The sequence below is a fragment of the Spermophilus citellus genome, assembly GCF_964194105.1.
Source record: "Spermophilus citellus genome assembly, chromosome: 10".
Classification (NCBI taxonomy): Eukaryota; Metazoa; Chordata; class Mammalia; order Rodentia; family Sciuridae; genus Spermophilus; species Spermophilus citellus.
The window spans coordinates 21,608,325-21,632,330 of NC_138197.1; positions in this window are offsets into that span (position 1 = coordinate 21,608,325).

A 24,006-nucleotide genomic window follows, 5' to 3' on the forward strand; every position below is an offset into this window, starting at 1 on the left:
CTAGCTCTGTGAAACTTGACACAATAAAGTAGTTCCAAGGTCTATCTCTATGGTTTGTTTCCTATTGATGTAGCCCTAAGCAGAGACTGGCGCAAATCACTTTCATGGGAAGGGGTTGCCAAGCTTCCAAAAACTACGAGTTTCCTGAAATCTCAGCACACATTTTTTCACCCAATCTTGATGACACTTTCAGGTAATGATCAGTACCCGAATCGCACTTGGCTCACCAAATTTCCTTCTTCTAGGTTAAACCGTTCGTTTGCAGTAACAGTTTAAATTTTTAGCTTTCACTCTGTTTTCTCCTTTATGGATACATGTAGTTGGAACTCTAAATCAAACACGGTTTTTGCTAGCTCTGTGAAACTTGACACAATATAGTAGTTCCAAGGTCTATCTCTATGGTTTGTTTCCTATTGATGTAGCCCTAAGCAGAGACTGGCGCAAATCACTTTCATGGGAAGGGGTTGCCAAGCTTCGAAAAACTACGAGTTTCCTGAAATCTCAGCACACATTTTTTCACCCAATCTTGATAACACTTTCAGATAATGATCAGTACCCCATTCCCACTTCCCTAACCAAATTTCATTTTTCTAGGTTAAACCGTTCGTTGGCAGTAACAGTTTTAATTTTTAGGTTCACTCTGTTTTCTCCTATATGGATACATATATTTGGAACTCTAAATCAAACGCGGTTTGTGCTAGCTCTTTGAATCTTGACACAATAAAGTAGTTCCAAGTCCTATCTCTATGGTTTTTTTCCTATTGATGTAGCCCTAATCAGAGACCGGCGCAAAACACTTTGATGGAAAGGGGTTGCCAAGCTTCCAAAAAATTAAGAGTTTCCTGAAATCTCAGCACACATTTTTTCACCCAAACTTGATGACACTTTCAGGTAATGATCAGTACCCCAATCCCACTTGGCTCACCAAATTTTGTTCTTCTAGGTTAAACCGTTCGATGACAGTAACTGTTTTAATTTTTAGGTTTCACTTACTTTCTCCTAGAGGAATCATGTAGTTGGAACCCTAAATCAAACACGGTTTGTGCTAGCTCTTTGAAACTTGACACAATAAAGTAGTTCCAAGTTCTATCTCTATGGCTTTTTTCCTATTGATATAGCCCTAAGCATAGACTGGCGCAAATCACTTTCATGGAAAGGGGTTGCCAAGCTTCCAAAAAACTACGAGTTTCTGAAATCTCAGCACATATTTTTTCACCCAATCTTGATGACACTTTCAGATAAGGATCAGTACCCCAATTCGACTTGTCTCACCAAATTTCGTTCTTCTAGTTTAAACCGTTCGTTTGCAGTAACAGTTTTAATTTTTAGCTTTCACTCTGTTTTCTCCTATATGGATACATGTAGTTGGAACTCTAAATCAAACACGGTGTGTGCTAGCTCTGTGAAACTTGACACAATAAAGTAGTTTCAAGTTCTATCTCTATGGCTTTTTTCCTATTGATGTAGCCCTAAGCATAGACTGGCGCAAATCACTTTCATGGAAATGGGTTGCCAAGCTTCCAAAAAACTACGAGTTTCTGAAATCTCAGCACACATTTTTTCACCCAATCTTGATGACAATTTCAGGTAATGATCAGTACCCCAATCCCACTTGGCTCACCAAATATCGTTCTTCTAGGTTAAACTGTTCGTTGGCAGTAAGAGTTTTAATTTTTAGGTTTCACTCTGTTTTCTCCTATAGGGATACATGTAGTTGGAACTCTAAATCAAACACGATTTGTGCTAGCTCTTTGAAACTTGACACAATAAATTAGTTCCAAGTTCTATCTCTATGGTTTTTTTCCTATTGCTGTACCCCTAAGCAGAGACTGGCGCAAATCACTTTCATGGAAAGGGTTTGCCAAGCTTCCAAAAACTATGTGTTTCCTGAAATCTCAGCACATATTTTTTCACCCAATCTTGATGACACTTTCAGGTAATGATCAGTACCCCAATCCCACTTGGCTCACCAAATTTTGTTCTTCTAGTTTAAACCGTTCGTTGGCAGTAAGAGTTTTAATTTTTAGGTTTCACTCTGTTTTCTCCTTTAAGGATACATGTAGTTGAACTCTAAATCAAACAAGGTTTGTGCTTGCTCTTTGAAACTTGACACAATAAAGTAGTTCAAAGTTCTATCTCTATGGTTTGTTTCCTATTGATGTAGGCCTAAGCAGAGACTGGCGCAAATCACTTTCATGGAAAGGGGTTTCCAAGCTTCCAAAAATCTACGAGTTTCCTGAAATCTCAGCACACATTTTTTCACCCAATCTTGATGACACTTTCAGGTAATGATCAGTACCCCAAGCCCACTTGGCTCACCAAATTTCGTTCTTCTAGGACAAACCGTTCGTTTGCAGTAACAGTTTAAATTTTAGCTTTCACTCTGTTTTCTCCTATATGGATACATGTAGTTGGAACTCTAAATCAAACACGGTTTGGGCTAGCTCTGTGAAACTTGACACAATAAAGTAGTTCCAAGTTCTATCTCTATGGTTTGTTTCCTATTGATGTAGCCCTAAGCAGAGACTGGCGCAAATCACTTTCATGGAAAGGGTTTGCCAAGCTTCCAAAAAACTACGAGTTTCCTGAAATCTCAGCACACATTTTTTCACCCAATCTTGAGGACACTTTCAGGTAATGATCAGTACCCCAATCCCATTTGGCTCACCAAATTTTGTTCTTCTAGTTTAAACCGTTCGTTGGCAGTAAGAGTTTTAATTTTTAGGTTTCACTCTGTTTTCTCCTATAAGGATACATGTAGTTGAACTCTAAATCAAACAAGGTTTGTGCTACCTCTTTGAAACTTGACACAATAAAGTAGTTCCAAGTTCTATCTCTATGGTTTGTTTCCTATTGATGTAGCCCTAAGCAGAGACTGGCGCAAATCACTTTCATGGAAAGGGGTTGCCAAGCTTCCAAAAAACTACGAGTTTCCTGAAATCTCAGCACTCATTTTTTCACCCCATCTTGATGACACTTTCAGATAATGATCAGTACCCCAATCCCACTTGGCTCACCAAATTTCTTTCTTCTAGGTTAAACCGTTCGTTGGCAGTAACAGTTTTAATTTTTAGCTTTCACTCTGTTTTCTCCTATATGGATACATGTAGTTGGAACTCTAAATCAAACACGGTGTGTGCTAGCTCTCTGAAACTTGACACAATAAAGTAGTTCCAAGATCTATCTCTATGGTTTGTTTCCTATTGATGTAGCCCTAAGCAGAGACTGGCGCAAATCACTTTCATGGAAAGGGGTTGCCAAGCTTCCAAAAAACTACGAGTTTCCTGTAATCTCAGCACACATTATTCACCCAATCTCGATGACACTTTCAGATAATGATCAGTACCCCAATCCCACTTGGATCACCAAATTTCGTTCTTCTAGGTTAAACCGTTCGTTGGCAGTAACTGTTTTAATTTTTAGGTTTCACTCTGTTTTCTCCTATAGGGATACATGTATTTGGAACTCTAAATCAAACACGGTTTGTGCTAGCTCTTTGAAACTAGACGCAATAAAGTAGTTCCAAGTTCTATCTCTATAGTTTGTTTCCAATTGATGTATCCCTAAGCAGAGCCTGGCACAAATAACTTTCATGGAAATGGGTTGCCAAGCTTCCAAAAACTACGAGTTTCCTGAAATCTCAGCACACATTTTTTCACCCAATATTGATGACACTTTCAGGTAATGATCAGTACCCCAATCTCACTTGGCTCACCAAATTTCCTTCATCTAGGTTAAACCGTTCGTTTGCAGTAACAGTTTTACTTTTTAGCTTTCACTCTGTTTTCTCCTATATGGATACATGTAGTTGGAACTCTAAATCAAACACGGTGTGTGCTAGCTCTGTGAAACTTGACACAATAAAGTAGTTCCAAGTTCTATCTCTATGGCTTTTTTCCTATTGATGTAGCCCTAAGCATAGACTGGCGCAAATCACTTCCATGGAAAGGGGTTGCCAAGCTTCCAAAAAACTACGAGTTTCTGAAATCTCAGCACACATTTTTTCACCCAATCTTGATGACACTTTCAGGTAATGATCAGTACCCCAATCCCACTTGGCTCACCAAATATCGTTCTTCTAAGTTAAACCGTTCGTTGGCAGTAACTGTTTTAATTTTTAGGTTTCACCCTGTTTTCTCCTATATGGATACATGTAGTTGGAACTCTAAATCAAACTCGGTTTGTGCTAGCTTTTTGAAACTTGACACAATAAAGTAGTTCCAAGTTCTATCTCTATGGTTTGTTTCCTATTGATGTAGCCATAAGCAGAGACTGGCGCAAATCACTTTCATGGAAAGGGGTTGCCAAGCTTCCAAAAAACTACGAGTTTCCTGAAATCTCAGCACACATTTTTTCACCCAATCTTGATGACACTTTCAGATAATGATCAGTACCCCAATCCCACTTGGCTCACCAAATTTCGTTCTTCTAGGTTAAACCGTTCGTTGGCAGTAACAGTATTAATTTTTAGGTTTCACTTTATTTTCTCCTATATGGATACATGTAGTTGGAACTCTAAATCAAACACGGTTTGTGCTAGCTCTTTGAAACTTGACACAATAAATTAATTCCAAGTTCTATCTCTATGGTTTGTTTCCTATTGATGTAGCCCTAAGCAGAGACTGGCGCAAATCAGTTTAATGGAAAGGGGTTGCCAAGCTTCCAAAAAACTACGAGTTTCCTGAAATCTCAGCACACATTTTTTCACCCAATCTTGATGACACTTTCAGGTAATGATCAGTACCCCAATCCCACTTGGCTCACCAAATTTCGTTCTTCTAGGAGAAACCGTTCGTTTGCAGTAACAGTTTTAATTTTAGCTTTCACTCTGTTTTCTCCAATATGGATACATATAGTTGGAACTCTAAATCAAACACGGTTTGTGCTAGCTCTGTGAAACTTGACACAATAAATTAGTTCCAATTTCTATCTCTATGGTTTGTTTCCTATTAATGTAGCCCTAAGCAGAGACTGGCGCAAATCACTTTCATGGAAAGGGGTTGCCAAGCTTCCAAAAAACTACGAGTTTCCTGAAATACCAGCACACATTTTTTCACCCAATCTTGATGACACTTTCAGATAATGATCAGTACCCCAATCCCAATTGGCTCACCAAATTTCGTTCTTGTAGGTTAAACCGTTCGTTGGCAGTAACTGTTTTAATTTTTAGGTTTCACTCTGTTTTCTGCTATAGGATACATGTAGTTGGAACTCTAAATCAAACACGGTTTGTGCTAGCTTTTTGAAACTTGACACAAAAAGAAGTTCCAAGTCCTGTATCTATGGTGTGTTTCCTATTGATGTAGCCATAAGCAGAGACTGGCGCAAATCACTTTCATGGAAAGGGGTTGCCAAGCTTCCAAAAAACTACGAGTTTCCTGAAATCTAAGCACACATTTTTTCACCCAATTTTGATGACACTTTCAGGTAATGATCAGTATCCCATTCCCACTTGGTGCACCAAATTTCGTTCTTCTAGGTTAAACCGTTCGTTGGCAGTAACAGTTTAAATTTTTAGGTTACACTCTGTTTTCTCCTATAGGGATACATGTATTTGGAACTCTAAATGAAACACGGTTTGTGCTAGCTCTTTGAAACTTGACACAATAAAGTAGTTCCAAGTTCTATCTCTATGGCTTTTTTCCTATTGATGTAGCCCTAAGCATAGACTGGCGCAAATCACTTTCATGGAAAGGGGTTGCCAAGCTTCCAAAAAACTACGAGTTTCTGAAATCTCAGCACACATTTTTTCACCCAATCTTGATGACACTTTCAGGTAATGATCAGTACCCCAATCCCACTTGGCTCACCAAATTTCGTTCTTCAAGGCTAAACCGTTCGTTGGCAGTAATAGTATTAATTTTTAGGTTTCACTCTGTTTTCTCCTATAGGGATACATGTAGTTGGAACTCTAAATCAAACACGGTTTGTGCTAGCTTTTTGAAACTTGACACAATAAAGAAGTTCCAAGTCCTGTATCTATGGTGTGTTTCCTATTGATGTAGCTCTAAGCAGAGACTGGCGCAAATCACTTTCATGGAAAGGGGTTGCCAAGCTTCCAAAAAACTACGAGTTTCCTGAAATCTCAGCACTCATTTTTTCACCCCATCTTGATAACACTTTCAGATAATGATCAGTACCCCAATCCCACTTGGCTCACCAAATTTCGTTCTTCTAGGTTAAACCGTTCGTTGGCTGTAACAGTTTTAATTTTTAGCTTTCACTCTGTTTTCTCCTATATGGATACATGTAGTTGGAACTCTAAATCAAACACGGTGTGTGCTAGCTCTCTGAAACTTTACACAATATAGTAGTTCCAAGTTCTATCTCTATGGTTTGTTTCCTATTGATGTAGCCCGAAGCAGAGACTGGCGCAAATCACTTTCATGGAAAGGGTTTGCCAAGCTTCCAAAAAACTACGTTTTCCTGAAATCTCAGCACACATTTTTTCACCCAATCTTGATGACACTTTCAGGTAATGATCAGTAACCCAATCCCACTTGGATCACCAAATTTCATTCTTGTAAGTTAAACCGTTCGTTCGCAGTAACTGTTTAGATTTTTAGGTTTCACCATGTTTTCTCCTGTACGGATACATGTAGTTGGAACTCTAAATCAATCTCGGTTTGTGCTAGCTCTTTGAAACTAGACGCAATAAAGTAGTTCCAAGTTCTATCTCTATGATTTGTTTCCTATTGATGTAGCCCTAAGCAGAGACTGGCGCAAATCTCTTTCATGGAAATGGGTTGCCAAGCTTCCAAAAACTACGAGTTTCCTGAAATCTCAGCACACATTTTTTCACCCAATCTTGATGACACTTTCAGGTAATGATCACTACCCCAATCCCACTTGGCTCACCAAATTTCCTTCTTCTATGTTAAACCGTTCGTTTGCAGTAAGAGTTTTAATTTTTAGATTTCACTCTGTTTTCTCCTATATGGATACATGTAGTTGGAACTCTAAATCAAACACGGTTTGTGCTAGCTCTGTGAAACTTGACACAATAAAGTAGTTCCAAGTTCTATCTCTATGGTTTGTTTACTATTGATGTAGCCCGAAGCAGAGACTGGCGCAAATCACTTTCATGGAAAGGGGTTGCCAAGCTTCCAAAAAAATACGAGTTTCCTGAAATATCAGCACACATTTGTTCACCCAATCTTGATGACACTTTCAGATAATTATCAGTACCCCAATCCCACTTGGCTCACCAAATTTCGTTCTCCTAGGTTAAACCGTTCGTTGGCAGTAACAGTTTTAATTTTTAGGTTTCACTCTGTTTTCTCCTATTGCGATACGTGTAGTTGGAACTCTAAATCAAACACGGTTTGTGCTAGCTCTTTGAAACTTGACACAATAAAGTAGTTCCAAGTTCTATCTCTATGGTTTGTTTCCTATTGATGTAGCCCGAAGCAGAGACTGGCGCAAATCACTTTCATGGAAAGGGGTTGCCAAGCTTCCAAACAACTACGAGTTTCCTGAAATCTCAGCACACATTTTTTCACCCAATCTTGATGACACTTTCAGGTAATGATCAGTACCCCAATCCCACTTGGCTCACCAAATTTCGTTCTTCTAGGACAAACCGTTCGTTTGCAGTAGCAGTTTTAATTTTAGCTTTCACTCTGTTTTCTACTATATGGATACATGTAGTTGGAACTCTAAATCAAACACGGTTTGTGCTAGCTCTGTGAAACTTGACACAATAAAGTAGTTCCAAGTTCTATCTCTATGGTGTGTTTCCTATTGATGTAGCCCTAAGCAGAGACTGGCGCAAATCACTTTCATGGAAGGGGGTTGCCAAGCTTCCAAAAAACTACGAGTTTTCTGAAATGTCAGCACACATTTTTTCACCCAATCTTGAGGACACTTTCAGGTAATGATCAGTACCCCAATCCCACTTGGCTCACCAAATTTCCTTCTTCTAGGTTAAACCGTTCGTTGGCAGTAAGAGTTTTAATTTTTAGGTTTCACTCTGTTTTCTCCTATAGGGATATATGTAGTTGGAATTCTCAATCAAACACAGTTTGTGCTAGCTCTTTGAAACTTGACACAATAAAGTAGTTCCAAGTTCTATCTCTATGGTTTGTTTCCTATTGATGTAGCCCAAGCAGAGACTGGTGCAAATCACTTTAATGAAATGGGGTTGCCAAGCTTCCAAAAAACTACGAGTTTCCTGAAATGTCAGCACCCATTTTTTCACCCAATCTTGATGACACTTTCAGGTAATGATCAGTAGCCCAATCCCACTTGGCTCACCAAATTTCCGTTCTTCTATGTTAAACCGTTCGTTGGCAGTAACAGTATTAATTTTTAGGTTTCACTCTGTTTTCTCCTATATGGATACATGTAGTTGGAACACTAAATCAAACACGGTTTGTGCTAGCTCTTGGAAACTTGACACAATAAAGTAGTTCCAAGTTCTATCTCTATGGTTTGTTTCCTATTGATGTAGACGTAAGCAGAGACTGGCGCAAATCATTTTCATGGAAAGGGGTTGCCAAGCTTCCAAAAAACTACGAGTTTCCTGAAATCTCAGCACACATTTTTTCACCCAATCTTGATGACAATTTCAGGTAATGATCAGTACCCCAATCCCACTTGGCTCACCAAATATCGTTCTTCTAGGTTAAACCGTTCGTTGGCAGTAACAGTTTTAATTTTTAGGTTTCACTCTGTTTTCTCCTATAGCGATACATGTAGTTGGAACTCTAAATCAAACACGGTTTGGGCTAGCTCTTTGAAACTTGACACAATAAAGTAGTTCCAAGTTCTATCTCTATGGTTTGTTTCCTATTGATGTAGACCTAAGCAGAGACTGGCGCAAATCATTTTCATGGAAAGGGGTTGCCAAGCTTCCAAAAAACTACGAGTTTCCTGAAATCTCAGCACACATTTTTTCACCCAATCTTGATGACACTTTCAGGTAATGATCAGTACCCCAATCCCACTTGGCTCACCAAATTTCGTTCTTCTAGGTTAAACCGTTCGTTGGCAGTAACTGTTTTAATTTATAGGTTTCACTCTGTTTTCTCCTATAGTGATACATGTAGTTGGAACTCTAAATCAAACACGGTTTGTGCTAGCTTTTTGAAACTTGACACAATAAAGAAGTTCCAAGATCTATCTCTATGGTTTGTTTCCTATTGATGTAGCCCTAAGCAGAGACTGGCGCAAATCACTTTCATGGAAATGGGTTGCCAAGCTTCGAAAAACTACGAGTTTCCTGAAATCTCAGCACACATTTTTTTCACCCAATCTTGATGACACTTTGAGGTAATGATCAATACCCCAATCCCACTTGGCTCACCAAATTTCCATCTTCTAGGTTAAACCGTTCGTTGGCAGTAACAGTTTAAATTTTTAGCTTTCACTCTGTTTTCTCCTATAAGGATACATGTAGTTGGAACTCTAAATCAAACACGGTTTGTGCTAGCTCTGTGAAACTTGACACAATAAAGTAGTTCCAAGTTCTATCTCTATGGTTTGTTTCGTATTGATGTAGCCCGAAGCAGAGACTGGCGCAAATCACATTCATGCAAAGGGGTTGCCAAGCTTCCAAAAAACTATGAGTTTCCTGAAATCTCAGCACACATTTTTTCACCCAATCTTGATGACACTTTCAGATAATGATCAGTACCCAATCCCACTTGGCTCACCAAATTTCGTTTTTCTAGGTTAAACCGTTCGTTGGCAGTAACTGTTTTAATTTTTAGGTTTCACTCTGTTTTCTCCTATATGGATACATGTAGTTGGAACTCTAAATCAAACACGGTTTGTGCTAGAATTTTGAAACTTGACACAATAAAGAAGTTCCAAGTCCTGTATCTATGGTGTGTTTCCTATTGATGTAGCCATAAGCAGAGACTGGCGCATATCACTTTAATTGAAAGGGGATGACAAGCTTCCAAAAAACTACGAGTTTCTTGAAATCTCAGCACACATTTTTTCACCCAATCTTGATGACACTTTCAGATAATGATCAGTACCCCAATCCCACTTGGCTCACCAAATTTCTTTCTTCTAGGTTAAACCGTTCATTGGCAGTAACAGTTTTAATTTTTAGGTTTCACTCTGTTTTCTCCTATAGGGATACATGTAGTTGGAACACAAAATCAAACAAGGTTTGTGCTAGCTCTTTGAAACTTGACACTGTAAATTAGTTCCAAGTCCTGTATCTGTGGTGTGTTTCCTATTGATGTAGCCATAAGCAGAGACTGGCGCAAATCACTTTCATGGAAAGGGGTTGCCAAGCTTCCAAAAAACTACGAGTTTCCTGAAATCTCAGCACACATTTTTTCACCCAATCTTGATGACACTTTCAGATATTGATCAGTACCCCAGTCACACTTGGTGCACCAAATTTCGTTCTTCTATGTTAAACCGTTCGTTGGCAGTAACAGTTTTAATTTTTAGGTTACACTCTGTTTTCTCCTATATGGATACATGTAGTTGGAACTCTAAATCAAACACGGTGTGTGCTAGCTCTCTGAAACTTGACACAATAAAGTAGTTCCAAGTTCTATCTCTATGGATTGTTTCCTATTGATGTAGCCCGAAGCAGAGACTGGCGCAAATCACTTTCATGGAAAGGGTTTGCCAAGCTTCCAAAAAACTACGAGTTTCCTGAAATCTCAGCACACATTTTTTCACCCAATCTTGATGACACTTTCAGGTAATGATCAGTAGCCCAATCCCACTTGGCTCACCAAATTTCCGTTCTTCCAGGTTAAACCATTCGTTGGCAGTAACAGTATTAATTTTTAGTTTTCACTCTGTTTTCTCCTATATGGATACATGTAGTTGGAACACTAAATCAAACACGGTTTGTGCTAGCTCTTGGAAATTTGACACAATAAAGTAGTTCCAAGTTCTATCTCTATGGTTTGTTTCCTATTGATGTAGACCTAAGCAGAGACTGGCGCAAATCATTTTCATGGAAAGGGGTTGCCAAGCTTCCAAAAAACAACGAGTTTCCTGAAATCTCAGCACATATTTTTTCACCCAATCTTGATGACAATTTCAGGTAATGATCAGTACCCCAATCCCACTTGGCTCACCAAATATCGTTCTTCTAGGTTAAACCGTTCGTTGGCAGTAACAGTTTTAATTTTTAGGTTTCACTCTGTTTTCTCCTATAGCGATACATGTAGTTGGAACTCTAAATCAAACACGGTTTGGGCTAGCTCTTTGAAACTTGACACAATAAAGTAGTTCCAAGTTCTATCTCTATGGTTTGTTTCCTATTGATGTAGCCCTAGGCAGAGGCTGGCGCAAATCACTTTTATGGAAAGGGGTTGCCAAGCTTCCAAAAAACTACGAGTTTCCTGAAATATCAGCACACATTTTTTCACCCAATCTTGATGACACTTACAGATAATGATCAGTACCCCAATCCCACTTGGCTCACCAAATTTCGTTCTTCTAAGTTAAACCGTTCGTTGGCAGTAACTGTTTTAATTTTTAGGTTTCACCCTGTTTTCTCCTATATGGATACATGTATTTGGAACTCTAAATCAAACTCGGTTTGTGCTAGCTCTTTGAAACTTGACACAATAAATAGTTCCAAGTTCTATCTCTATGGTTTGTTTCCTATTGATGTAGCCCTAAGCAGAGACTGGCACAAATCACTTTCATGGAAAGGGGTTGACAAGCTTCCAAAAAACTACGAGTTTCCTGAAATTTAAGCACACATTTTTTCACCCCATCTTGATAACACTTTCAGATAATGATCAGTACCCCAATCCCACTTGGCTCACCAAATTTCGTTCTTCTAGGTTAAACCGTTCATTGGCAGTAACTATTTTAATTTTTAGGTTTCACCCTGTTTTCTCCTATATGGATACATGTAGTTGGAACTCTAAATCAAACTCGGTTTGTGCTAGCTCTTTGAAACTTGACACAATAAAGTAGTTCCAAGTTCTATCTCTATGGTTTGTTTCCTATTGATGTAGCCCTAAGCAGAGACTGGTGTAAATCACTTTCATGGAAAGGGGTTGCCAAGCTTCCAAAAAACTACGAGTTTCCTGAAATCTCAGCACATATTTTTTCACCCAATCTTGATGCCACTTTCAGGTAATGATCCGTACCCCAATCCCACTTGGCTCACCAAATTTCATTCTTCAAGTTTAAACCGTTCGTTGGCAGTAACAGTTTTAATTTTTAGGTTTCACTCTGTTTTCTCCAATAGGGATATATGTATTTGGAACTCTAAATGAAACACGGTTTGTGCTAGCCCTTTGAAACTTGACACAATAAATTAATTCCAAGTTCCATCTCTATGGTTTGTTTCTATTGATGTAGCCCAAAGCAGAGACTGGCGCAAATCACTTTCATGGAAAGGGGTTGCCAAGCTTCCAAAAAACTACGAGTTTCTGAAATCTCAGCACACATTTTTTCACCAATCTTGATGACACTTTCAGATAAGGATCAGTACCCCAGTTCCACTTGTCTCACCAAATTTCGTTTTTCTAGGTTAAACCGTTCGTTGGCAGTAACAGTTTTAATTTTTAGGTTTCACTCTGTTTTCTCCTATATGGATACATGTAGTTGGAACTCTAAATCAAACACGGTTTGTGCTAGCTCTTTGAAACTTGACACAATAAAGTAGTTCCAAGTTCTATCTCTATGGTTTGTTTCCTATTGATGTAGGCCTTAGCAGAGACTGGCGCAAATCACTTTCATGGAAAGGGGTTGCCAAGCTTCCAAAAAACTACGAGTTTCTGAAATCTCAGCACACATTTTTTCACCCAATCTTGATGACACTTTCAGATAAGGATCAGTACCCCAATTCCACTTGTCTCACCAAATTTCGTTCTTCTAAGTTAAACCGTTCGTTGGCAATAACTGTTTTAATTTTTAGGTTTCACTCTGTTTTCTCTTATAGGGATACATGTAGTTGGAACTCTAAAACAAACACGGTTTGTGCTAGCTTTTTGAAACTTGACACAAAAAGAAGTTCCAAGTCCTGTATCTATGGTGTGTTTCCTATTGATGTAACCGTAAGCAAAGACTGGCGCAAATCCCTTTAATTGAAAGGGGTTGACAAGCTTCCAAAAAACTACGAGTTTCCTGAAATCCCAGCACACATTTTATCACCCAATCTTGATGACACTTTTAGATAATGATCAGTACCCCAATCCCACTTGGCTCACCAAATTTCGTTCTTCTAGGTGAAACCGTTCGTTGGCAGTAACAGTTTTAATTTTTAGGTTTCACTCTGTTTTCTCCTATAGGGATACATGTAGTTGGAACACAAAATCAAACAAGGTTTGTGCTAGCTCTTTGAAACTTGAAACAATAAATTAGTTCCAAGTCCTGTATCTATGGTGTGTTTCCTATTGATGTAGCCATAAGCAGAGACTGGCGCAAATAACTTTCATGGAAAGGGGTTGCCAAGCTTCCAAAAAACTACGAGTTTCCTGAAATCTAAGCACACATTTTTTCACCCAATCTTGATGACACTTTCAGGTAATGATCAGTACCCCATTCTCACTTGGTGCACCAAATTTCGTTCTTCTTGGTTAAACCGTTCGTTGGCAGTAACAGTTTAATTTTTTAGGTTACACTTTGTTTTCTCTTATAGTGATACATGTATTTGGAACTCTAAATGAAACACGGTTTGTGCTAGCTCTTTGAAACTTGACACAATAAAGTAGTTCCAAGTTCTATCTCTATGGCTTTTTTCCTATTGATATAGCCCTAAGCATAGACTGGCGCAAATCACTTTCATGGAAAGGGGTTGCCAAGCTTCCAAAAAACTACGAGTTTCTGAAATCTCAGCACATATTTTTTCACCCAATCTTGATGACACTTTCAGATAAGGATCAGTACCCCAATTCGACTTGTCTCACCAAATTTCGTTCTTCTAGTTTAAACCGTTCGTTTGCAGTAACAGTTTTAATTTTTAGCTTTCACTCTGTTTTCTCCTATATGGATACATGTAGTTGGAACTCTAAATCAAACACGGTGTGTGCTAGCTCTGTGAAACTTGACACAATAAAGTAGTTTCAAGTTCTATCTCTATGGCTTTTTTCCTATTGATGTAGCCCTAAGCATAGACTGGCGCAAATCACTTTCATGGAAATGGGTTGCCAAGCTTCCAAAAAACTACGAGTTTCTGAAATCTCAGCACACATTTTTTCACCCAATCTTGATGACAATTTCAGGTAATGATCAGTACCCCAATCCCACTTGGCTCACCAAATATCGTTCTTCTAGGTTAAACTGTTCGTTGGCAGTAAGAGTTTTAATTTTTAGGTTTCACTCTGTTTTCTCCTATAGGGATACATGTAGTTGGAACTCTAAATCAAACACGATTTGTGCTAGCTCTTTGAAACTTGACACAATAAATTAGTTCCAAGTTCTATCTCTATGGTTTTTTTCCTATTGCTGTACCCCTAAGCAGAGACTGGCGCAAATCACTTTCATGGAAAGGGTTTGCCAAGCTTCCAAAAACTATGTGTTTCCTGAAATCTCAGCACATATTTTTTCACCCAATCTTGATGACACTTTCAGGTAATGATCAGTACCCCAATCCCACTTGGCTCACCAAATTTTGTTCTTCTAGTTTAAACCGTTCGTTGGCAGTAAGAGTTTTAATTTTTAGGTTTCACTCTGTTTTCTCCTTTAAGGATACATGTAGTTGAACTCTAAATCAAACAAGGTTTGTGCTTGCTCTTTGAAACTTGACACAATAAAGTAGTTCAAAGTTCTATCTCTATGGTTTGTTTCCTATTGATGTAGGCCTAAGCAGAGACTGGCGCAAATCACTTTCATGGAAAGGGGTTTCCAAGCTTCCAAAAATCTACGAGTTTCCTGAAATCTCAGCACACATTTTTTCACCCAATCTTGATGACACTTTCAGGTAATGATCAGTACCCCAAGCCCACTTGGCTCACCAAATTTCGTTCTTCTAGGACAAACCGTTCGTTTGCAGTAACAGTTTAAATTTTAGCTTTCACTCTGTTTTCTCCTATATGGATACATGTAGTTGGAACTCTAAATCAAACACGGTTTGGGCTAGCTCTGTGAAACTTGACACAATAAAGTAGTTCCAAGTTCTATCTCTATGGTTTGTTTCCTATTGATGTAGCCCTAAGCAGAGACTGGCGCAAATCACTTTCATGGAAAGGGTTTGCCAAGCTTCCAAAAAACTACGAGTTTCCTGAAATCTCAGCACACATTTTTTCACCCAATCTTGAGGACACTTTCAGGTAATGATCAGTACCCCAATCCCACTTGGCTCACCAAATTTTGTTCTTCTAGTTTAAACCGTTCGTTGGCAGTAAGAGTTTTAATTTTTAGGTTTCACTCTGTTTTCTCCTATAAGGATACATGTAGTTGAACTCTAAATCAAACAAGGTTTGTGCTACCTCTTTGAAACTTGACACAATAAAGTAGTTCCAAGTTCTATCTCTATGGTTTGTTTCCTATTGATGTAGCCCTAAGCAGAGACTGGCGCAAATCACTTTCATGGAAAGGGGTTGCCAAGCTTCCAAAAAACTACGAGTTTCCTGAAATCTCAGCACTCATTTTTTCACCCCATCTTGATGACACTTTCAGATAATGATCAGTACCCCAATCCCACTTGGCTCACCAAATTTCTTTCTTCTAGGTTAAACCGTTCGTTGGCAGTAACTGTTTTAATTTTTAGGTTTCACTCTGTTTTCTCCTATAGGGATACATGTATTTGGAACTCTAAATCAAACACGGTTTGTGCTAGCTCTTTGAAACTAGACGCAATAAAGTAGTTCCAAGTTCTATCTCTATAGTTTGTTTCCAATTGATGTATCCCTAAGCAGAGCCTGGCACATATAACTTTCATGGAAATGGGTTGCCAAGCTTCCAAAAACTACGAGTTTCCTGAAATCTCAGCACACATTTTTTCACCCAATATTGATGACACTTTCAGGTAATGATCAGTACCCCAATCTCACTTGGCTCACCAAATTTCCTTCATCTAGGTTAAACCGTTCGTTTGCAGTAACAGTTTTACTTTTTAGCTTTCACTCTGTTTTCTCCTATATGGATACATGTAGTTGGAACTCTAAATCAAACACGGTGTGTGCTAGCTCTGTGAAACTTGACACAATAAAGTAGTTCCAAGTTCTATCTCTATGGCTTTTTTCCTATTGATGTAGCCCTAAGCATAGACTGGCGCAAATCACTTCCATGGAAAGGGGTTGCCAAGCTTCCAAAAAACTACGAGTTTCTGAAATCTCAGCACACATTTTTTCACCCAATCTTGATGACACTTTCAGGTAATGATCAGTACCCCAATCCCACTTGGCTCACCAAATATCGTTCTTCTAAGTTAAACCGTTCGTTGGCAGTAACTGTTTTAATTTTTAGGTTTCACCCTGTTTTCTCCTATATGGATACATGTAGTTGGAACTCTAAATCAAACTCGGTTTGTGCTAGCTTTTTGAAACTTGACACAATAAAGTAGTTCCAAGTGCTATCTCTATGGTTTGTTTCCTATTGATGTAGCCATAAGCAGAGACTGGCGCAAATCACTTTCATGGAAAGGGGTTGCCAAGCTTCCAAAAAACTACGAGTTTCCTGAAATCTCAGCACACATTTTTTCACCCAATCTTGATGACACTTTCAGATAATGATCAGTACCCCAATCCCACTTGGCTCACCAAATTTCGTTCTTCTAGGTTAAACCGTTCGTTGGCAGTAACAGTATTAATTTTTAGGTTTCACTTTATTTTCTCCTATATGGATACATGTAGTTGGAACTCTAAATCAAACACGGTTTGTGCTAGCTCTTTGAAACTTGACACAATAAATTAATTCCAAGTTCTATCTCTATGGTTTGTTTCCTATTGATGTAGCCCTAAGCAGAGACTGGCGCAAATCAGTTTAATGGAAAGGGGTTGCCAAGCTTCCAAAAAACTACGAGTTTCCTGAAATCTCAGCACACATTTTTTCACCCAATCTTGATGACACTTTCAGGTAATGATCAGTACCCCAATCCCACTTGGCTCACCAAATTTCGTTCTTCTAGGAGAAACCGTTCGTTTGCAGTAACAGTTTTAATTTTAGCTTTCACTCTGTTTTCTCCAATATGGATACATATAGTTGGAACTCTAAATCAAACACGGTTTGTGCTAGCTCTGTGAAACTTGACACAATAAATTAGTTCCAATTTCTATCTCTATGGTTTGTTTCCTATTAATGTAGCCCTAAGCAGAGACTGGCGCAAATCACTTTCATGGAAAGGGGTTGCCAAGCTTCCAAAAAACTACGAGTTTCCTGAAATACTAGCACACATTTTTTCACCCAATCTTGATGACACTTTCAGATAATGATCAGTACCCCAATCCCAATTGGCTCACCAAATTTCGTTCTTGTAGGTTAAACCGTTCGTTGGCAGTAACTGTTTTAATTTTTAGGTTTCACTCTGTTTTCTGCTATAGGATACATGTAGTTGGAACTCTAAATCAAACACGGTTTGTGCTAGCTTTTTGAAACTTGACACAAAAAGAAGTTCCAAGTCCTGTATCTATGGTGTGTTTCCTATTGATGTAGCCATAAGCAGAGACTGGCGCAAATCACTTTCATGGAAAGGGGTTGCCAAGCTTCCAAAAAACTACGAGTTTCCTGAAATCTAAGCACACATTTTTTCACCCAATTTTGATGACACTTTCAGGTAATGATCAGTATCCCATTCCCACTTGGTGCACCAAATTTCCTTCTTCTAGGTTAAACCGTTCGTTGGCAGTAACAGTTTAAATTTTTAGGTTACACTCTGTTTTCTCCTATAGGGATACATGTATTTGGAACTCTAAATGAAACACGGTTTGTGCTAGCTCTTTGAAACTTGACACAATAAAGTAGTTCCAAGTTCTATCTCTATGGCTTTTTTCCTATTGATGTAGCCCTAAGCATAGACTGGCGCAAATCACTTTCATGGAAAGGGGTTGCCAAGCTTCCAAAAAACTACGAGTTTCTGAAATCTCAGCACACATTTTTTCACCCAATCTTGATGACACTTTCAGGTAATGATCAGTACCCCAATCCCACTTGGCTCACCAAATTTCGTTCTTCAAGGCTAAACCGTTCGTTGGCAGTAATAGTATTAATTTTTAGGTTTCACTCTGTTTTCTCCTATAGGGATACATGTAGTTGGAACTCTAAATCAAACACGGTTTGTGCTAGCTTTTTGAAACTTGACACAATAAAGAAGTTCCAAGTCCTGTATCTATGGTGTGTTTCCTATTGATGTAGCTCTAAGCAGAGACTGGCGCAAATCACTTTCATGGAAAGGGGTTGCCAAGCTTCCAAAAAACTACGAGTTTCCTGAAATCTCAGCACTCATTTTTTCACCCCATCTTGATAACACTTTCAGATAATGATCAGTACCCCAATCCCACTTGGCTCACCAAATTTCGTTCTTCTAGGTTAAACCGTTCGTTGGCTGTAACAGTTTTAATTTTTAGCTTTCACTCTGTTTTCTCCTATATGGATACATGTAGTTGGAACTCTAAATCAAACACGGTGTGTGCTAGCTCTCTGAAACTTTACACAATATAGTAGTTCCAAGTTCTATCTCTATGGTTTGTTTCCTATTGATGTAGCCCGAAGCAGAGACTGGCGCAAATCACTTTCATGGAAAGGGTTTGCCAAGCTTCCAAAAAACTACGTTTTCCTGAAATCTCAGCACACATTTTTTCACCCAATCTTGATGACACTTTCAGGTAATGATCAGTAACCCAATCCCACTTGGATCACCAAATTTCATTCTTGTAAGTTAAACCGTTCGTTCGCAGTAACTGTTTAGATTTTTAGGTTTCACCATGTTTTCTCCTGTACGGATACATGTAGTTGGAACTCTAAATCAATCTCGGTTTGTGCTAGCTCTTTGAAACTAGACGCAATAAAGTAGTTCCAAGTTCTATCTCTATGATTTGTTTCCTATTGATGTAGCCCTAAGCAGAGACTGGCGCAAATCTCTTTCATGGAAATGGGTTGCCAAGCTTCCAAAAACTACGAGTTTCCTGAAATCTCAGCACACATTTTTTCACCCAATCTTGATGACACTTTCAGGTAATGATCACTACCCCAATCCCACTTGGCTCACCAAATTTCCTTCTTCTATGTTAAACCGTTCGTTTGCAGTAAGAGTTTTAATTTTTAGATTTCACTCTGTTTTCTCCTATATGGATACATGTAGTTGGAACTCTAAATCAAACACGGTTTGTGCTAGCTCTGTGAAACTTGACACAATAAAGTAGTTCCAAGTTCTATCTCTATGGTTTGTTTCCTATTGATGTAGCCCGAAGCAGAGACTGGCGCAAATCACTTTCATGGAAAGGGGTTGCCAAGCTTCCAAAAAAATACGAGTTTCCTGAAATATCAGCACACATTTGTTCACCCAATCTTGATGACACTTTCAGATAATTATCAGTACCCCAATCCCACTTGGCTCACCAAATTTCGTTCTCCTAGGTTAAACCGTTCGTTGGCAGTAACAGTTTTAATTTTTAGGTTTCACTCTGTTTTCTCCTATTGCGATACGTGTAGTTGGAACTCTAAATCAAACACGGTTTGTGCTAGCTCTTTGAAACTTGACACAATAAAGTAGTTCCAAGTTCTATCTCTATGGTTTGTTTCCTATTGATGTAGCCCGAAGCAGAGACTGGCGCAAATCACTTTCATGGAAAGGGGTTGCCAAGCTTTCAAACAACTACGAGTTTCCTGAAATCTCAGCACACATTTTTTCACCCAATCTTGATGACACTTTCAGGTAATGATCAGTACCCCAATCCCACTTGGCTCACCAAATTTCGTTCTTCTAGGACAAACCGTTCGTTTGCAGTAGCAGTTTTAATTTTAGCTTTCACTCTGTTTTCTACTATATGGATACATGTAGTTGGAACTCTAAATCAAACACGGTTTGTGCTAGCTCTGTGAAACTTGACACAATAAAGTAGTTCCAAGTTCTATCTCTATGGTGTGTTTCCTATTGATGTAGCCCGAAGCAGAGACTGGCGCAAATCACTTTCATGGAAACGGGTTGCCAAGCTTCCAAAAAACTACGAGTTTCCGGAAATCTCAGCACACATTTTTTCACCCAATCTTGATGACACTTTCAGGTAATGATCAGTACCCCAATCCCACTTGGCTCACCAAATTTCGTTCTTCAAGGTTAAACCGTTCGTTGGAACTAACAGTATTAATTTTTAGGTTTCACTCTGTTTTCTCCTATAGGGATACATGTAGTTGGAACTCTAAATCAAACACGGTTTGTGCTAGCTTTTTGAAACTTGACACAATAAAGAAGTTCCAAGTCCTGTATCTATGGTGTGTTTCCTATTGATGTAGCCCTAAGCAGAGACTGGCGCAAATCACTTTCATGGAAAGGGGTTGCCAAGCTTCCAAAAAACTACGAGTTTCCTGAAATCTCAGCACTCATATTTTCACCCCATCTTGATGACACTTTCAGATAATGGTCAGTACCCCAATCCCACTTGGCTCACCAAATTTCGTTCTTCTAGGTTAAACCGTTCGTTGGCAGTAACAGTTTTAATTTTTAGCTTTCACTCTGTTTTCTCCTATATGGATACATGTAGTTGGAACTCTAAATCAAACACGGTCTGTGCTAGCTCTCTGAAACTTGACACAATAAAGTAGTTCCAAGTTCTATCTCTAAGGTTTGTTTCCTATTGATGTAGCCCGAAGCAGAGACTGGCGCAAATCACTTTCATGGAAAGGGTGGCCAAGCTTCCAAAAAACTACGTTTTCCTGAAATCTCAGCACACATTTTTTCACCCAATCTTGATGACACTTTCAGGTAATGATCAGTAACCCAATCCCACTTGGATCACCAAATTTCATTCTTGTAAGTTAAACCGTTCGTTCGCAGTAACTGTTTTAATTTTTAGGTTTCACCCTGTTTTCTCCTATACGGATACATGTAGTTGGAACTCTAAATCAATCTCGGTTTGTGCTAGCTCTTTGAAACTAGACGCAATAAAGTAGTTCCAAGTTCTATCTCTATGATTTGTTTCCTATTGATGTAGCCCTAAGCAGAGACTGGCGCAAATCTCTTTCATGGAAATGGGTTGCCAAGCTTCCAAAAACTACGAGTTTTTTGAAATCTCAGCACACATTTTTTCACCCAATCTTGATGACACTTTCAGGTAATGATCACTACCCCAATCCCACTTGGCTCACCAAATTTCCTTCTTCTATGTTAAACCGTTCGTTTGCAGTAAGAGTTTTAATTTTTAGATTTCACTCTGTTTTCTCCTATATGGATACATGTAGTTGGAACTCTAAATCAAACACGGTTTGTGCTAGCTCTGTGAAACTTGACACAATAAAGTAGTTCCAAGTCCTATCTCTATGATTTGTTTCCTATTGATGTAGCCCGAAGCAGAGACTGGCGCAAATCACTTTCATGGAAAGGGGTTTCCAAGCTTCCAAAAAAATACGAGTTTCCTGAAATATCAGCACACATTTGTTCACCCAATCTTGATGACACTTTCAGATAATTATCAGTACCCCAATCCCACTTGGCTCACCAAATTTCGTTCTTCTAGGTTAAACCGTTCGTTGGCAGTAACAGTTTTAATTTTTAGGTTTCACTCTGTTTTCTCCTATTGCTATACGTGTAGTTGGAACTCTAAATCAAACACGGTTTATGCTAGCTCTTTCAAACTTGACACAATAAAGTAGTTCCAAGTTCTATCTCTATGGTTTGTTTCCTATTGATGTAGCCCGAAGCAGAGACTGGCGCAAATCCCTTTCATGGAAAGGGGTTGCCAAGCTTCCAAAAAACTACGAGTTTCCTGAAATCTCAGCACACATTTTTTCACCCAATCTTGATGACACTTTCAGGTAATGATCAGGACCCCAATCCCACTTGGCTCACCAAATTTCGTTCTTCTAGGACAAACCGTTCGTTTGCAGTAGCAGTTTTAATTTTAGCTTTCACTCTGTTTTCTACTATATGGATACATGTAGTTGGAACTCTAAATCAAACACGGTTTGTGCTAGCTCTGTGAAACTTGACACAATAAAGTAGTTCCAAGTTCTATCTCTATGGTTTGTTTCCTATTGATGTAGCCCGAAGCAGAGACTGGCGCAAATCACTTTCATGGAAAGGGGTTGCCAAGCTTCCAAAAAAATACGAGTTTCCGGAAATCTCAGCACACATTTTTTCACCCAATCTTGATGACACTTTCAGGTAATGATCAGTACCCCAATCCCACTTGGCTCACCAAATTTCATTCTTCAAGGTTAAACCGTTCGTTGGAAGTAACAGTATTAATTTTTAGGTTTCACTCTGTTTTCTCCTATAGGGATACATGTAGTTGGAACTCTAAATCAAACACGGTTTGTGCTAGCTTTTTGAAACTTGACACAATAAAGAAGTTCCAAGTCCTGTATCTATGGTGTGTTTCCTATTGATGTAGCCCTAAGCAGAGACTGGTGCAAATCACTTTCATGGAAAGGGGTTGCCAAGCTTCCAAAAAACTACGAGTTTCCTGAAATCTCAGCACTCATTTTTTCACCCCATCTTGATGACACTTTCAGATAATGGTCAGTACCCCAATCCCACTTGGCTCACCAAATTTCGTTCTTCTAGGTTAAACCGTTCGTTGGCAGTAACAGTTTTAATTTTTAGCTTTCACTCTGTTTTCTCCTATATGGATACATGTAGTTGGAACTCTAAATCAAACACGGTGTGTGCTAGCTCTCTGAAACTTGACACAATAAAGTAGTTCCAAGTTCTATCTCTATGGTTTGTTTCCTATTGATGTAGCCTGAAGCAGAGACTGGCGCAAATCACTTTCATGGAAAGGGTTGCCAAGCTTCCAAAAAACTACGTTTTCCTGAAATCTCAGCACACATTTTTTCACCCAATCTTGATGACACTTTCAGGTAATGATCAGTAACCCAATCCCACTTGGATCACCAAATTTCATTCTTGTAAGTTAAACCGTTCGTTCGCAGTAACTGTTTTAATTTTTAGGTTTCACCCTGTTTTCTCCTATACGGATACATGTAGTTGGAACTCTAAATCAATCTCGGTTTGTGCTAGCTCTTTGAAACTAGACGCAGTAAAGTAGTTCCAAGTTCTATCTCTATGATTTGGTTCCTATTGATGTAGCCCTAAGCAGAGACTGGCGCAAATCACTTTCATGAAAATGGGTTGCCAAGATTCCAAAAACTACGAGTTTCCTGAAATCTCAGCACTCATTTTTCCACCCCATCTTGATGACACTTTCAGATAATGGTCAGTACCCCAATCCCACTTGGCTCACCAAATTTCGTTCTTCTAGGTGAAACCGTTCGTTGGCAGTAACAGTTTTAATTTTTAGCTTTCACTCTGTTTTCTCCTATATGGATACATGTAGTTGGAACTCTAAATCAAACACGGTGTGTGCTAGCTCTCTGAAACTTGACACAATAAAGTAGTTCCAAGTTCTATCTCTATGGTTTGTTTCCTATTGATGTAGCCCGAAGCAGAGACTGGCGCAAATCACTTTCATGGAAAGGGTTGCCAAGCTTCCAAAAAACTACGTTTTCCTGAAATCTCAGCACACATTTTTTCACCCAATCTTGATGACACTTTCAGGTAATGATCAGTAACCCAATCCCACTTGGATCACCAAATTTCATTCTTGTAAGTTAAACCGTTCGTTCGCAGTAACTGTTTTAATTTTTAGGTTTCACCCTGTTTTCTCCTATACGGATACATGTAGTTGGAACTCTAAATCAATCTCGGTTTGTGCTAGCTCTTTGAAACTAGACGCAGTAAAGTAGTTCCAAGTTCTATCTCTATGATTTGTTTCCTATTGATGTAGCCCTAAGCAGAGACTGGCGCAAATCACTTTCATGAAAATGGGTTGCCAAGATTCCAAAAACTACGAGTTTCCTGAAATCTCAGCACTCATTTTTCCACCCCATCTTGATGACACTTTCAGATAATGGTCAGTACCCCAATCCCACTTGGCTCACCAAATTTCGTTCTTCTAGGTGAAACCGTTC